The sequence below is a fragment of the Chroicocephalus ridibundus genome, chromosome 8 (assembly GCF_963924245.1).
Source record: "Chroicocephalus ridibundus chromosome 8, bChrRid1.1, whole genome shotgun sequence".
NCBI classification, from domain to species: domain Eukaryota; kingdom Metazoa; phylum Chordata; class Aves; order Charadriiformes; family Laridae; genus Chroicocephalus; species Chroicocephalus ridibundus.
Genome location: NC_086291.1, coordinates 14,028,190 through 14,034,253, shown reverse-complemented (window position 1 = coordinate 14,034,253; position 6,064 = coordinate 14,028,190).

Below are 6,064 nucleotides of genomic sequence, written 5' to 3'. Positions count from 1 at the left end.
TTACTGTGCCAAAGAATGCAGGTTCTTAAATTTGATCTTTAAAGATTCTCCTGATCATCTTATTAGGCCTTTTTTCTACATCTGTCCAATGTTTAAACAATCAGGGGAAGTCTGTACTGAGGCCATCGTTGCACATAAAAATCTCACCGTTGCCCTGGATAAGAACATTACCTCCCAGCTTCTCCTGGATTTCCTCCCTGTGATGCAAACCACAGTCATTTTTTCCCCAGATGCAGCCCTCTGGTGGCTTGCAGTCATTCTATGAATGACTAGTGCATCAAGGTATTTCTCATCTGTCATCTCAAATGAAGAACTGCCCTCAGTTATTAGTCCCTGAAGTTATGACCTTTCATTTTAAACTACTAAAATTCTATTAGTCAAGTCTTAAAGGCCATCTTCTTGGATAATATTCTACTATTCTATTTAGTCATGTTGTCCTTCCCAGTTTGTGTCATCAGCAATCTCATTAACCTAAGCCTATTCCTTGTGCCAGTCGTCTTTTGTTTTTCTTTAAAAAAAAAAAAAAATAATAATAATCAGTACCAAGATCAATTCTTGAGAAAGTCTTATGAAAAACTCTCTAGCTCAAAAGTTTGACCATTATCACAACTCAAGAGAAGAGCTGCTTCCCTCTCAGGCAATGCTTTAGCCACCTTGGACCTTGCGGACCAAACCGCCAATCTGAGCTGAGATTCATGAATCTTTCCTTAGCAGCAATTCACTCCAGCCAAGAACCTTGCCAAGAAAGATGCACATTGAGTAGATAGTACACAGTTGACTATATTTGAACAGGTAAGTAACATTAAAGTTATATTCACTTATCTGTGATACTGAAATACTTCATTCTTTACCAAATAAGAAAGCATTTCCACTGATACCATGTTTGTCTTAGAGCTTCACCTCAATTCATAATGCTTCTGGTCCTGGAAAAAGGTCATACTTGTAACTTTATAACATTGGTTTTGATCATAGTTGGTACCTTTCTCTCCTGGTTCACTTTATAGATAATGAAGACATATCAACCATGGGACAGCACGCTATTTTGTTTTGTTAACAGACAGACAACATGGTCAACCTCTACTTTTGTAGTCCTACAGTTAGAATTTATTCACTACCCAGTTTGTTCATGCTAATGACAAACATCCATTGGGCATTTCAGGTATTCTTGCCAACAGAGCTCAAATTTATGTCATTCTGTTGATCAGTTTCTGTATCTGATAATTAAAAATTTAGCTTGCCTAGAGATACTTCAAAAAAGACTTACTGGTTTCAAAACCTAAGCTCAGCAACTAAGATTACCCGAAAAAATACTCATTTGAAACAAAATCCTCATTGGATGTATGAAGGGTTTTGATAGAGATTTCAATATTACAGATGCCCAGAGAATATGACTTGCAGTGGATTTAACATGCTTTCTTTCTCATTTCAAGCCAGAGAGAGCTCGTATGTATGAAGTACAAATTGGTGCCTTTACTGGAAGAGTTGTCAAGTGAAAGGATTAGACGAATTGTTGTTAGATCATCTGTGGTACAAGAACAACTTGTAACCGCAAGTCTGTCATGAAAAGCTTTTTCCACTAAACTAAAAGTTTTCCTCCCTGGCTGTTCACCATTCTGTAAACTTATTTCCCTATTAAAAGGACAAAGAAAAAAGTTCGAGAATACTTAATAAAACAATCTTTTAGTAAACAGAAACTTGCATTCTTACATACTGACAAGTATTGTGGTGCAATATGTTTCTCCAATTAGAGCTCATCTGAAATTCAAATACCTTATTTCTTTTACGTGGTTAATTAATGCAGTTCATGCTCCAAAAATAAAAATTAACAATAAAATATTTAACTATTCATCCCAAAAGAGGTCAGGAAAAAACAAGTCAATATAAAGCATATTTAGTAATCAAAAATTTGAATACTACAGTGAATCTTGTTTTTATTCTCTCTGCCTCCGTGAAGAGTTCAGACATGCAATGGCTAAAGAAACACAACAGAAGAGCTTTGGGGACCATTGTTCGTAACCTTTAGGTTCAGACAAGCCTATCTCCCTACAAAGAGAAAAAAATAACAGCTAATTTCCAAGACAAAACACCCAGGCTTCCAAAACTCATTAGGCATTAATTCATACACTACATTCATGAGCCCATATTCCTAGTAAACATTAACGGGGCAGGACGGTGGGTGCACCTTGGCAAGCAGTCAAGGAACCACAGAAGCAGGTATGCTGACCAAAACCGCTAGGGCCAACCAGCCAACATCCACACTAATCCCGTGTCAGGGATTTACTTGGAACTACCTTTAGTCTGACCCATAGACTCAACCCCCCGCAGCACCTGGAAAGGTTCAAAACTGAAATACCCAGCCAGTGCTCTCCCATCTTTACTCATTCATTTATACCCCAGCCAGTCTGGTGGATACGTTAGGAAACTGGGGAGAAGGCAAGAGGACCAGTTCTTCACATGTACCAACAAATGACTATCCTCATAACTGCAATGGCTTAGAGCTTCGTCCTACGTGAAGGATCTCACTTTCCTTTTCTGATCCACTACCGTCTGTCCTGCTGTGAGCTTCTGTGAACGTAATTTTATGTATCAATTTCCTGAGACCACACTCAGAAAAGATGACGGGGACAGAAAGATTAAAGGAAGTGAGACAAAGATTTGGGAAGAAAAGTTTCGATTTGTTCCCCTGTTCAGTCATGTTCTTCATCTGAGCTCTTGGAAAACTTCTACCGTATGCCACAAGCTGGGGTTACCTGTTGAACTTTTGAATAGCAGTTCTCTTTTTTCCACAGTGATGATTTTCTAATAATTAACAAGGCATTCTCACTACCTGGTGATTGTTTTGCCATAATTTGCAGACAAAAGATTTTACCAGATATCATTTTCTCTGTTGCTCTTCACCAGCCTACACGCAGGTCACCACAGCAGTACGGCAGGAATAACTCCAAGAAGTGGAACTGCCAGGTACCCTTTCATTTCAAAGAAAAGTAGAAATTTGTTTCTCCATGACTTTTTTTCCCCTCTTTCAAATACCATATAGTAAAATTACGTTTATGACAACCTGAAAATCTGCATTAGTTCTCAGGGAACTGGGAGAACCCCACAGACTAATCATTCAGCTACAAAACCAACAGCTACATTTTTCTGAAATAGCTCTGACATATCAATAGAGATTTAGGAAGGATTGCCATTATTTAAAGAAAACTGAAAAAGCTGTTCAAAACCTCTCTGTTTACAAGCAACAAGAGTTGAGAGATAGAACAGCCTAAACACATCAGGACATTGCATCTGCTCAATCTACAGACCTCGTGAAGCTCTATTTAAAGCCAGTGCATACGTTTCAATAAAAAAAAAAAAAAGAAGATATTTTCTTTACATTTCTGCTGTCTCAATCTTTTTCTTCTTTTTAGCTGTCATTCCCTGAATCTCACACACTGAATATACCTTTTCCAAGGACAAAATCTGTACTGCAGGCTGCGTATTTTTTAATCAAAGTTACTATTTACAAGTATCTTGAAGAAATGTTGAGGATTTTCCCCATCTTTGACTTCCAAGCCTTTAAATTTGTTATCTTTTCAAAAACTAAATCACAGATCCTCCAAAGTATAACAACATCTAAAGGCAAAATACCTTACAAACTTAGGGAGTTAGAGAATTGGAAAAGAAAACAATACTGAATATAAATTTCAGATTAATCTCTTATTGCTAGGCTTGAGTTCTGAAGTTCATGGCAAACATGCATTTGATTTCAAAAGGGCAAATAGTCAACACCCTGACTTCTAATTGTTCTGAAATATCTCCTGGCAGAAAGAAAAATAAGAGTAATATATCATTTGCTAAAATACTCAGACTTTGGAATAGAAATTCTCAGAGTGGTTTTCATGAAAAACAATATGCAATTTGAAAAGTAACAGAAGTTCACATTAAAATGCAGAAAAAAAAAATCTACAGTTTGCTTTTTTTGTCATCAGTCAGCACTTTAAAAACTGTATATCTTGCTTTACATCTTGCATGATAGCTTTTTCTTAAAATATTCTGAATTAGCTTAACTTGAAGATTAGTATTTCACTCTCAAAGAACAAGATTTTCAAAGCTTTATATTACATTTATCTCAAAAAAAAAAGAAAAAATAAAGAGGCAAGACAAATTGTGGAAGAAAATCATATACAGAAGTAAGAATACATGCATTATTTGCAACAAGGTGCAAATCTGAACAGCAGACGAGATTTTCCCTAATACACTGATTATATTAATAGCTACTTGAATACCTATTTGAATAATATTGAATTTGAGTACTATGAATAGGGTTCCATAAAATCAAATCTAACTGAAGCAACATCTGTCATACTAAAGGTGTTGCAAAAGTCACATCTGTAATTTGCAAAATTAGTTCCTTTAAAAGTGTGAAATATTCATCACTCACCGTATTTTTAAGATTACGAGCTCAGAACTTTATGAACACCAGATTTCATTAAATCCCCTTGTTGCATATAAAGACTATTGCTTACAGAGAAAAATACTGATGTATTTTCCATTATCTTGAATACAGCAGTAAGTCTGGAAGTAAAGGCACAAACAACTGCATACATCTGCCAGCTCCCTGCAAACCCTGCACCAAATTACAGGAATATGGAATTGGTTACTTTTAGACCAGCATTCAGGCTGAGTTACTACTTCGCCTCATTTCACCTCAGATTTTGAGAGGACTCTTCACCACCACTCCCCTCCACCTTCAACGCACACTAATAACAAGTTGTTTATAGTTCTGCTCTGATCAGCACTTACATTAACTAGAACTAGTACTTCAAATTAATTTGGGAGATTTTTGAAGTGATATTTAACCGCATTTTCACCCTACGAAGCATGCAAATGCTTTAGCATTGTCATTGACAAGGTTTTAAAGTATCTGCAGGCTGTATTTCCTAAGTAAAACAACATGAATTTACTACAAATCATTGCAAAGAGTGAGAAGTATTTATCATACTTTATAAGTTAGTGTGATTTTCATGTGACAACTTATTCATGCATAGCTGGAAAATGCAAACAATCTACCAAAATGGGTACTGGTACCATTATGTCTTATGCACTGGAAACATACTTTATGGCAGTAACTGCTAGTAAAATCGCAATTGCTATTTAAATCTCAGTTCTGAAATAAATTGCACACAGATAGGCCACTATGACAAGAAGCAGCTCTGTGCAGAATTAGCGCTTCAGAAGCTGTTTTTATCTCGCTATTTTATCAGTGTAACATGACACATTATCCTCTGAGGATAAATTGATTGAACAATATTAATTTCTCAAAACAAAATGAATAGCCAAAACACATGAGGGGTTGTCTGCTACAGGTAATAGTTTATATATTATTTTAGAATATGACTCTTCCATAGTACATTTCTTTTTCCTGCTGAAGAAGTAGTTCTTAACTTTAATTGATTTTATAATCAGAGGCATGTTGGTTACTAACATTAGTATATACAAACATTTCCACAAAATTTGACATTTTATTTTTATATAAAACAATTTAAAACCAACAGGGAATTCTGGACATTTCATTTTTCCTTTTCACCTAAAAGAAGTTTGAAAAATAAATTATCATCTGACCCACAACACTTTAACTCTTCACTACCAAGAGCGCATTAGTTAAAGTAGCCCTGTGCAAGACAGAGTGAACTCAACTGCAACAGAAGATTGTGCAACAGAATTGCAATTATTAAATGCAGAGAAACGCTACCCACCTTGTGCTCTTTGTCCTAAAACGACAATCTCTTCTCAGAATAACACATCCTCATGGTCCCAGCTAAACAATGGAATGTACAAAATTTAACTACCTTCTTACAAAGTTTCTTTATTTTCGATTTTACTAAACTCAAATTCTCTTGAAAATATATGTATTTTTCCTTCTCGTAACTTGACAATAGCCTAAAGTTTTCTATCTATATGTATTTCTACATATAGAACTTTATAATTATCACACCTGTTTGAAGATACATGTACATTCCACCCCACCCTGATGATCTGAGGTACTAGTACAATGAAAAGAAATTTTGACACCTTTGAACTTCTA